Source organism: Pipistrellus hanaki (genome assembly GCF_964339955.1).
Source record: "Pipistrellus hanaki genome assembly, chromosome: 12".
Taxonomy (NCBI): domain Eukaryota; kingdom Metazoa; phylum Chordata; class Mammalia; order Chiroptera; family Vespertilionidae; genus Pipistrellus; species Pipistrellus hanaki.
In genome coordinates this window covers 69,790,193-69,802,731 of record NC_140514.1, presented here as the reverse complement: position 1 = coordinate 69,802,731, position 12,539 = coordinate 69,790,193, and positions in this window count along the sequence as shown.

Here is a 12,539-nt window from a genome sequence, read left to right as displayed (position 1 = left end):
TTCCAGTCATTTTCTCTGAATTATCCATGTTTTTATGTAGTTTCTTATATTCTGCCTTCTGGTCCAAGTATAAGCTTTGCCCACTTTATCAAACAACTTCCTACACACTGTTATGAACTGAGGCAGCTCGGGAACATTGTCTGTCAACTGTGTTATAGAGTGTAGTACTATATTTCAGTGAAGTGTAAGGCTTTCCAAAGCTGCCGATCATGTTTCTTTCTCTATTTCAATGGTATTCTGCCTTATATAACACACATTTACCACTCTAGTCTCCTTTAAGTAAAGAATATAGGATTCATACAGTGTTTCATGTCATCTTAACTCGAATTAAGGATTTCCCGGATCTTAGCTACCTTTTCTACACTAAGAACTAACTTGAAGAATCTCTTTGAGCGATTCTAAACAAGTTCTCATCTGTTTGCAGTCATTTTCCCTGAATTATCAATGTTTTCATGTAGTTTCCTATATTCTGCCTTCTGGTCCAAGTATAAGCTTTGCCCACTTTATCAAACAACTTCCTACACACTGTTATGAACTGAGGCAGCTCGGGAACATTGTCTCTCAACTGTGTTATAGAGTGTAGTACTACATTTCAGTGAAGTGTAAGGCTTTCCAAAGCTGCCGAACGTGTTTCTTTCTCTATTTCAATGGTATTCTGCCTTGTATAACACACATTTACCACTCTAGTCTCCTTTAAGTAAAGAATATAGGATTCATACAGTGTTTCATGTGATCTTAACTCGAATTAAGGATTTCCCGTATCTTAGCTACATTTACTACAATAAGAACTGACTGGAGAATCTCTTTGAGCTGTTCTAAACAAGTTCTCATCTGTTTACAGTCATTTTCTCTGAATTATCCATGTTTTCATGTAGTTTCCTATATTCTGCCTTCTGTTCCAAGTATAAGCTTTTTCCACTTTATCAAACAACTTCCTACACACTGTTATGAACTGAGGCAGCTTGGGAACATTGTCTCTCAACTGTGTTACAGAGTGTAGTACTACATTTCAGTGAAGTGTATGGCTTTCCAAAGCTGCCGAAAGTGTTTCTTTCTCTATTTCAATGGTATTCTGCCTTGTATAACACACATTTACCACTCTAGTCTCCTTTAAGTAAAGAATATAGGATTCATAGAGTGTTTCATGTCATCTTAACTTGAATTAAGGATTTCCCGGATCTTAGCTACCTTTTCTACACTAAGAAATGATTTGGAGAATCTCTTTCAGCTGTTCTAAACAAGTTATCTGTTTACAGTCATTTTCTCTGAATTATCCATGTTTTCATGTAGTTTCCTATATTCTGCCTTCTGGACCAAGTATAAGCTTTGCCCACTTTATCAAACAACTTCCTACACACTGTTATGAACTGAGGCAGCTCGGGAACATTGTCAATCAAGTGTGTTACAGAGTGTTGTACTATATTTTAGTGAAGTGTAAGGCTTTCCAAAGCTGCCGAAAGTGTTTCTTTCTCTATTTCAATGGTATTCTGCCTTGTATAACACACATTTACCACTCTAGTCTCCTTTAAGTAAAGAATATAGGATTCATGCAGTGTTTCATGTGATCCTAACTCGAATTAAGGATTTCCCGGATCTTAGCTACCTTTACTACACTAAGAACTGACTGGAGAATCTCTTTGAGCTGTTCTAAACAAGTTCTCATCTGTTTACAGTCATTTTCTCTGAATTATCCATGTTTTCATGTAGTTTCCTATATTCTGCCTTCTGGTCCAAGTATAAGCTTTGCCCACTTTATCAAACAACTTCCTACACACTGCTATGAACTGAGGCAGCTCGGGAACATTGTCTCTCAACTGTGTTACAGAGTTTAGTACTATATTTCAGTGAAGTGTAAGGCTTTCCAAAGCTGCCGAAAGTGTTTCTTTCTCTATTTCAATGGTATTCTGCCTTGTAAAACACACATTTACCACTCCAGTCTCCTTGAAGTAAAGAATATAGGATTCCTACAGTGTTTCAAGTCATCTTAACTGAAATTAAGGATTTCCCGGATCTTAGCTACCTTTTCTACACTAAGAACTGATTTGGAGAATCTCTTTCAGCTGTTCTAAACAAGTTCTCATCTGTTTCCAGTCATTTTCTCTGAATTATCCATGTTTTCATGTAGTTTCCTATATTCTGCCTTCTGGTCCAAGTATAAGCTTTTCCCACTGTATCAAACAACTTCCTACACACTGTTATGAACTGAGGCAGCTGGGGAACATTGTCTCTCAACTGTGTTATAGAGTGTAGTACTACATTTCAGTGAAGTGTAAGGCTTTCCAAAGCTGCCGAACGTGTTTCTTTCTCTATCTCAATGGTATTCTGCGTTGTAAAACACACATTTACCACTCCAGTCTCCTTTAAGTAAAGAATATAGGATTCCTACAGTGTTTCAAGTCATCTTAACTCGAATTAAGGATTTCCCGGATCTTAGCTACCTTTTCTACACTAAGAACTGATTTGGAGAATCTCTTTCATCGGTTCTAAACAAGTTCTCATCTGTTTCCTGTCATTTTCTCTGAATTATCCATGTTTTCATGTAGTTTCCTATATTCTGCCTTCTGGTCCAAGTATTAGCTTTGCCCACTTTATCAAACAACTTCCTACACACTGTTATGAACTGAGGCAGCTCGGGAACATTGTCTCTCAACTGTGTTATAGAGTGTAGTACTATATTTCAGTGAAGTGTAAGGCTTTCCAAAGCTGCCGAACGTGTTTCTTTCTCTATTTCAATGGTATTCTGCCTTGTATAACACACATTTACCACTCTAGTCTCCTTTAACTAAAGAATATAGGATTCATACAGTGATTCATGTGATCCTAACTCGAATTAAGGATTTCCCGGATCTTAGCTACCTTTACTACACTAAGAACTGACTGGAGAATCTCTTTGAGCTGTTCTAAACAAGTTCTCAGCTGTTTACAGTCATTTTCTCTGAATTATTCATGTTTTCATGTAGTTTCCTATATTCTGCCTTCTGGACCAAGTATAAGCTTTGCCCACTTTATCAAACAACTTCCTACACACTGTTATGAACTTAGGCAGCTCGGGAACATTGTCTCTCAACTGTGTTATAGAGTGTAGTACTACATTTCAGTGAAGTGTAAGGCTTTCCAAAGCTGCCAAACGTGTTTAATTCTCTATTTCAATGGTATTCTACCTTGTATAACACACATTTAGCACTCTAGTCTCCTTTAAGTAAAGAATATAGGATTCATACAGTGTTTCATGTCATCTTAACTCGAAATAAGGATTTCCCGGATCTTAGCTACATTTACTACAATAAGAACTGAATGGAGAATCTCTTTGATCTGTTCTAAACAAGTTCTCATCTGTTTCCAGTCATTTTCTCTGAATTATCCATGTTTTCATGTAGTTTCCTTTATTCTGTCTTCTGGTCCAAGTATAAGCTTTGCCCACTTTATCAAACAACTTCCTACACACTGTTATGAACTGAGGCAGCTCGGGAACATTGTCTCTCAACTGTGTTATAGAGTGTAGTACTACATTTCAGTGAAGTGTAAGGCTTTCCAAAGCTGCCGAACGTGTTTCTTTCTCTATTTCAATGGTATTCTGCCTTGTATAACACACATTTACCACTCTAGTCACCTTTAAGTAAAGAATATAGGATTCATACAGTGTTTCATGTGATCTTAACTCGAATGAAGGATTTCCTGGATGTTAGCTACCTTTACTACGCTAAGAACTGACTGGAGAATCTCTTTGAGCTGTTCTAAACAAGTTCTCATCTGTTTACAGTCATTTTCTCTGAATTATCCATGTTTTCATGTAGTTTCCTATATTCTGCCTTCTGGTCCAAGTATAAGCTTTTCCCACTGTATCAAACAACTTCCTACACACTGCTATGAACTGAGGCAGCTCGAGAACATTGTCTCTCAACTGTGTTACAGAGTTTAGTACTATATTTCAGTGAAGTGTAAGGCTTTCCAAAGCTGCCGAAAGTGTTTCTTTCTCTATTTCAATGGTATTCTGCCTTGTAAAACACACATTTACCACTCCAGTCTCCTTGAAGTAAAGAATATAGGATTCCTACAGTGTTTCAAGTCATCTTAACAGAAATTAAGGATTTCCCGGATCTTAGCTACCTTTTCTACACTAAGAACTGATTTGGAGAATCTCTTTCAGCTGTTCTAAACAAGTTCTCATCTGTTTCCAGTCATTTTCTCTGAATTATCCATGTTTTCATGTAGTTTCCTATATTCTGCCTTCTGGTCCAAGTATAAGCTTTTCCCACTTTATCAAACAACTTCCTACACACTGTTATGAACTGAGGCAGCTCGGGAACACTGTCTCTCAACTGTGTTATAGAGTGTAGTACTACATTTCAGTGAAGTTTAAGGCTTTCCAAAGCTGCCGAACGTGTTTCTTTCTCTATCTCAATGGTATTCTGCGTTGTAAAACACACATTTACCACTCCAGTCTCCTTTAAGTAAAGAATATAGGATTCCTACAGTGTTTCAAGTCATCTTAACTCGAATTAAGGATTTCCCGGATCTTAGCTACCTTTTCTACACTAAGAACTGATTTGGAGAATCTCTTTCATCGGTTCTAAACAAGTTCTCATCTGTTTCCTGTCATTTTCTCTGAATTATCCATGTTTTCATGTAGTTTCCTATATTCTGCCTTCTGGTCCAAGTATTAGCTTTGCCCACTTTATCAAACAACTTCCTACACACTGTTATGAACTGAGGCAGCTCGGGAACATTGTCTCTCAACTGTGTTATAGAGTGTAGTACTACATTTCAGTGAAGTGTAAGGCTTTCCTAAGCTGCCGAACGTGTTTCTTTCTCTATTTCAATGGTATTCCGCCTTGTATAACACACATTTACCACTCTAATCTCCTTTAAGTAAAGAATATAGGATTCATACAGTGTTTCTTGTGATCCTAACTCGAATTAAGGATTTCCCGGATCTTAGCTACCTTTACTACACTAAGAACTGACTGGAGAATCTCTTTGAGCTGTTCTAAACAAGTTCTCATCTGTTTCCAGTCATTTTCTCTGAATTATCCATGTTTTCATGTAGTTTCCTATATTCTGCCTTCTGGACCAAGTATAAGCTTTGCCCACTTTACCAAACAACTTCCTACACACTGTTATGAACTGAGGCAGCTCGGGAATATTGTCTCTCAACTGTGTTATAGAATGTAGTACTACATTTCAGTGAAGTGTAAGGCTTTCCAAAGCTGCCGAACGTGTTTCTTTCTCTATTTCAATGGTATTCTGCCTTGTAAAACACACATTTACCACTCAAGTCTCCTTGAAGTAAAGAATATAGGATTCCTACAGTGTTTCATGTGATCTTGTATAACACACATTTACCACTCTAGTCACCTTTAAGTAAAGAATATAGGATTCATACAGTGTTTCATGTGATCTTAACTCGAATTAAGGATTTCCTGGATGTTAGCTACCTTTACTACGCTAAGAACTGACTGGAGAATCTCTTTGAGCTGTTCTAAACAAGTTCTCATCTCTTTACAGTCATTTTCTCTGAATTATCCATGTTTTCATGTAGTTTCCTATATTCTGCCTTCTGGTCCAAGTATAAGCTTTGCCCACTTTATCAAACAACTTCCTACACACTCCTATGAACTGAGGCAGCTCGGGAACATTGTCTCTCAACTGTGTTACAGAGTTTAGTACTATATTTCAGTGAAGTGTAAGGCTTTCCAAAGCTGCCGAAAGTGTTTCTTTCTCTATTTCAATGGTATTCTGCCTTGTAAAACACACATTTACCACTCCAGTCTCCTTGAAGTAAAGAATATAGGATTCCTACAGTGTTTCAAGTCATCTTAACTGAAATTAAGGATTTCCCGGATCTTAGCTACCTTTTCTACAGTAAGAACTGATTTGGAGAATCTCTTTCAGTTGTTCTAAACAAGTTCTCATCTGTTTCCAGTCATTTTCTCTGAATTATCCATGTTTTCATGTAGTTTCCTATATTCTGCCTTCTGGTCCAAGTATAAGCTTTTCCCACTTTATCAAACAACTTCCTACACACTGTTATGAACTGAGGCAGCTCGGGAACATTGTCTCTCAACTGTTTTATAGAGTGTAGTACTACATTTCAGTGAAGTGTAAGGCTTTCCAAAGCTGCCGAACGTGTTTCTTTCTCTATCTCAATGGTATTCTGCGTTGTAAAACACACATTTACCACTCCAGTCTCCTTTAAGTAAAGAATATAGGATTCCTACAGTGTTTCAAGTCATCTTAACTCGAATTAAGGATTTCCCCGATCTTAGCTACCTTTTCTACACTAAGAACTGATTTGGAGAATCTCTTTCATCGGTTCTAAACAAGTTCTCATCTGTTTCCTGTCATTTTCTCTGAATTATCCATGTTTTCATGTAGTTTCCTATATTCTGCCTTCTGGTCCAAGTATTAGCTTTGCCCACTTTATCAAACAACTTCCTACACACTGTTATGAACTGAGGCAGCTCGGGAACATTGTCTCTCAACTGTGTTATATAGTGTAGTACTACATTTCAGTGAAGTGTAAGGCTTTCCAAAGCTGCCGAACGTGTTTCTTTCTCTATTTCAATGGTATTCTGCCTTGTATAACACACATTTACCACTCTAGTCTCCTTTAAGTAAAGAATATAGGATTCATACAGTGTTTCATGTGATCCTAACTCGAATTAAGGATTTCCCGGATCTTAGCTACCTTTACTACACTAAGAACTGACTGGAGAATCTCTTTTAGCTGTTCTAAACAATTTCTCATCTCTTTCCAGTCATTTTCTCTGAATTATCCATGTTTTCATGTAGTTTCCTATATTCCGCCTTCTGGACCAAGTATAAGCTTTGCCCACTTTATCAAACAACTTCCTACACACTGTTATGAACTGAGGCAGCTCGGGAACATTGTCTCTCAACTGTGTTATAGAGTGTAGTACTACATTTCAGTGAAGTGTAAGGCTTTCCAAAGCTGCCAAACGTGTTTAATTCTCTATTTCAATGGTATTCTACCTTGTATAACACACATTTAGCACTCTAGTCTCCTTTAAGTAAAGAATATAGGATTCATACAGTGTTTCATGTCATCTTAACTCGAAATAAGGATTTCCCGGATCTTAGCTACATTTACTACAATAAGAACTGACTGGAGAATCTCTTTGAGCTGTTCTAAACAAGTTCTCATCTGTTTACAGTCATTTTCTCTGAATTATCCATGTTTTCATGTAGTTTCCTATATTCTGCCTTCTGGTCCAAGTATAAGCTTTGCCCACTTTATCAAACAACTTCCTACACACTGCTATGAACTGAGGCAGCTCGCGAACATTGTCTCTCAACTGTGTTACAGAGTTTAGTACTATATTTCAGTGAAGTGTAAGGCTTTCCAAAGCTGCCGAAAGTGTTTCTTTCTCTATTTCAATGGTATTCTGCCTTGTAAAACACACATTTACCACTCCAGTCTCCTTGAAGTAAAGAATATAGGATTCCTACAGTGTTTCAAGTCATCTTAACTGAAATTAAGGATTTCCCGGATCTTAGCTACCTTTTCTACACTAAGAACTGATTTGGAGAATCTCTTTCAGCTGTTCTAAACAAGTTCTCATCTGTTTCCAGTCATTTTCTCTGAATTATCCATGTTTTCATGTAGTTTCCTATATTCTGCCTTCTGGTCCAAGTATAAGCTTTTCCCACTTTATCAAACAACTTCCTACACACTGTTATGAACTGAGGCAGCTCGGGAACATTGTCTCTCAACTGTCTTATAGAGTGTAGTACTACATTTCAGTGAAGTGTAAGGCTTTCCAAAGCTGCCGAACGTGTTTCTTTCTCTATCTCAATGGTATTCTGCGTTGTAAAACACACATTTACCACTCCAGTCTCCTTTAAGTAAAGAATATAGGATTCCTACAGTGTTTCAAGTCATCTTAACTCGAATTAAGGATTTCCCGGATCTTAGCTACCTTTTCTACACTAAGAACTGATTTGGAGAATCTCTTTCATCGGTTCTAAACAAGTTCTCATCTGTTTCCTGTCATTTTCTCTGAATTATCCATGTTTTCATGTAGTTTCCTATATTCTGCCTTCTGGTCCAAGTATTAGCTTTGCCCACTTTATCAAACAACTTCCTACACACTGTTATGAACTGCGGCAGCTCGGGAACATTGTCTCTCAACTGTCTTATAGAGTGTAGTACTACATTTCAGTGAAGTTTAAGGCTTTCCAAAGCTGCCGAACGTGTTTCTTTCTCTATTTCAATGGTATTCTGCCTTGTATAACACACATTTACCACTCTAGTCTCCTTTAAGTAAAGAATATAGGATTCCTACAGTGTTTCAAGTCATCTTAACTTGTATTAAGGATTTCCCGGATCTTAGCTACCTTTTCTACACTAAGATTTGGAGAATCTCTTTGAGCTGTTCTAAACAAGTTCTCATCTGTTTCCAGTCATTTTCTCTGAATTATCCATGTTTTCATGTAGTTTCCTATATTCTGCCTTCTGGTCCAAGTATAAGCTTTGCCCACTTTATCAAACAACTTCCTACACACTGTTATGAACTGAGGTAGCTCATGTACATTGTCCCTCAACTGTGTTATAGAGTGTAGTACTATATTTTAGTGAAGTGTAAGGCTTTCCAAAGCTGCCGAAAGTGTTTCTTTCTCTATTTCAATGGTATTCTGCCTTGTATAACACACATTTACCACTCTAGTCTCCTTTAAGTAAAGAATATAGGATTCATACAGTGATTCATGTGATCCTAACTCGAATTAAGGATTTCCCGGATCTTAGCTACCTTTACTACACTAAGAACTGACTGGAGAATCTCTTTGAGCTGTTCTAAACAATTTCTCATCTCTTTCCAGTCATTTTCTCTGAATTATCCATGTTTTCATGTAGTTTCCTATATTCTGCCTTCTGGACCAAGTATAAGCTTTGCCCACTTTATCAAACAACTTCCTACACACTGTTATGAACTGAGGCAGCTCGGGAACATTGTCTCTCAACTGTGTTATAGAGTGTAGTACTACATTTCAGTGAAGTGTAAGGCTTTCCAAAGCTGCCAAACGTGTTTAATTCTCTATTTCAATGGTAATCTACCTTGTATAACACACATTTAGCACTCTAGTCTCCTTTAAGTAAAGAATATAGGATTCATACAGTGTTTCATGTCATCTTAACTCGAAATAAGGATTTCCCGGATCTTAGCTACATTTACTACAATAAGAACTGAATGGAGAATCTCTTTGAGCTGTTCTAAACAAGTTCTCATCTGTTTACAGTCATTTTCTCTGAATTATCCATGTTTTCATGTAGTTTCCTATATTCTGCCTTCTGGTCCAAGTATAAGCTTTGCCCACTTTATCAAACAACTTCCTACACACTGTTATGAACTGAGGCAGCTCGGGAACATTGTCTCTCAACTGTGTTATAGAGTGTAGTACTACATTTCAGTGAAGTGTAAGGCTTTCCAAAGCTGCCGAACGTGTTTCTTTCTCTATCTCAATGGTATTCTGCGTTGTAAAACACACATTTACCACTCCAGTCTCCTTTAAGTAAAGAATATAGGATTCCTACAGTGTTTCAAGTCATCTTAACTCGAATTAAGGATTTCCCGGATCTTAGCTACCTTTTCTAAACTAAGAACTGATTTAGAGAATCTCTTTCATCAGTTCTAAACAAGTTCTCATCTGTTTCCTGTCATTTTCTCTGAATTATCCATGTTTTCATGTAGTTTCCTATATTCTGCCTTCTGGTCCTAGTATAAGCTTTGCCCACTTTATCAAACAACTTCCTACACACTGTTATGAACTGAGGCAGCTCGGGAACATTGTCTCTCAACTGTGTTATAGAGTGTAGTACTACATTTCAGTGAAGTGTAAGGCTTTCCAAAGCTGCCAAACGTGTTTAATTCTCTATTTCAATGGTATTCTACCTTGTATAAGACACATTTAGCACTCTAGTCTCCTTTAAGTAAAGAATATAGGATTCATACAGTTTTTCATGTGATCTTAACTTGAATTAAGGATTTCCCGGATCTTAGCTATATTTACTACAATAAGAACTGAATGGAGAATCTCTTTGAGCTGTTCTAAACAAGTTCTCATCTGTTTACGGTCATTTTGTCTGAATTATCCATGTTTTCATGTAGTTTCCTATATTCTGCCTTCTGGTCCAAGTATAAGCTTTGCCCACTTTATCAAACAACTTCCTACACACTGTTATGAACTGAGGCAGCTCGGGAACATTGTCTCTCAACTGTGTTATAGAGTGTAGTACTACTTTTCAGTGAAGTGTAAGGCTTTCCAAAGCTGCCGAACGTGTTTCTTTCTCTATTTCAATGGCATTCTGCCTTGTATAACACACATTTAGCACTCTAGTCTCCTTTAAGTAAAGAATATAGGATTCATACAGTGTTTCATGTGATCTTAACTCGAATTAAGGATTTCCCGGATCTTAGCTACATTTACTACAATAAGAACTGACTGGAGAATCTCTTTGAGCTGTGCTAAACAAGTTCTCATCTGTTTACAGTCATTTTCCCTGAATTATCCATGTTTTCATGTAGTTTCCTCTATTCTGCCTTCTGGTCCAAGTATAAGCTTTGCCCACTTTATCAAACAACTTCCTACACACTGTTATGAACGGAGGCAGCTCGGGAACATTGTCTCTCAACTGTGTTATAGAGTGTAGTACTACATTTCAGTGAAGTGTAAGGCTTTCCAAAGCTGCCGAAAGTGTTTCTTTCTCTATTTCAATGGTATTCTGCCTTGTATAACACACATTTACCACTCTAGTCTCCTTTAAGTAAAGAATATAGGATTCATACAGTGTTTCATGTGATCTTAACTCGAATTAAGGATTTCCGGGATCTTAGCTACCTTTACTACGCTAAGAACTGACTGGAGAATCTCTTTGAGCTGTTCTAAACCAGTTCTCATCTGTTTACAGTCATTTTCTCTGAATTATCCTTGTTTTCATGTAGTTTCCTATATTCTGCCTTCTGGTCCAAGTATAAGCTTTTCCCACTTTATCAAACAACTTCCTACACACTGTTATGAACTGAGGCAGCTCGGGAACATTGTCTCTCAACTGTGTTATAGAGTGTAGTACTACATTTCAGTGAAGTGTAAGGCTTTCCAAAGCTGCCGAACGTGTTTCTTTCTCTATCTCAATGGTATTCTGCGTTGTAAAACACACATTTACCACTCCAGTCTCCTTTAAGTAAAGAATATAGGATTCCTACAGTGTTTCAAGTCATCTTAACTCGAATTAAGGATTTCCCGGATCTTAGCTACCTTTTCTACACTAAGAACTGATTTAGAGAATCTCTTTCATCGGTTCTAAACAAGTTCTCATCTGTTTCCTGTCATTTTCTCTGAATTATCCATGTTTTCATGTAGTTTCCTATATTCTGCCTTCTGGTCCAAGTATAAGGTTTGCCCACTTTATCAAACAACTTCCTACACACTGTTATGAACTGAGGCAGCTCGGGAACATTGTCTCTCAACTGTGTTATAGAGTGTAGTACTACATTTCAGTGAAGTGTAAGGCTTTCCAAAGCTGCCGAACGTGTTTCTTTCTCTATTTCAATGGTATTCTGCCTTGTATAACACACATTTACCACTCTAGTCTCCTTTAAGTAAAGAATATAGGATTCATACAGTGTTTCATGTGATCTTAACTCGAATTAAGGATTTCCGGGATCTTAGCTACCTTTACTACGCTAAGAACTGACTGGAGAATCTCTTTGAGCTGTTCTAAACCAGTTCTCATCTGTTTACAGTCATTTTCTCTGAATTATCCTTGTTTTCATTTAGTTTCCTATATTCTGCCTTCTGGTCCAAGTATAAGCTTTGCCCACTTTATCAAACAACTTCCTACACACTGTTATGAACTGAGGCAGCTCGGGAACATTGTCTCTCAACTGTGTTACAGAGTTTAGTACTATATTTCAGTGAAGTGTAAGGCTTTCCAAAGCTGCCGAAAGTGTTTCTTTCTCTATTTCAATGGTATTCTGCCTTGTAAAACACACATTTACCACTCCAGTCTCCTTTAAGTAAAGAATATAGAATTCCTACAGTGTTTCAAGTCATCTTAACTCGAATTAAGGATTTCCCGGATCTTAGCTACCTTTTCTACACTAAGAACTGATTTGGAGAATCTCTTTCAGCTGTTCTAAACAAGTTCTCATCTGTTTCCTGTCATTTTCTCTGAATTATCCATGTTTTCATGTAGTTTCCTATATTCTGCCTTCTGGTCCAAGTATAAGCTTTTCCCACTTTATCAAACAACTTCCTACACACTGTTATGAACTGAGGCAGCTCGGGAACATTGTCTCTCAACTGTGTTATAGAGTGTAGTACTACATTTCAGTGAAGTGTAAGGCTTTCCAAAGCTGCCGAACGTGTTTCTTTCTCTATCTCAATGGTATTCTGCGTTGTAAAACACACATTTACCGCTCCAGTCTCCTTTAAGTAAAGAATATAGGATTCCTACAGTGTTTCAAGTCATCTTAACTCGAATTAAGGATTTCCCGGATCTTAGCTACCTTTTCTACACT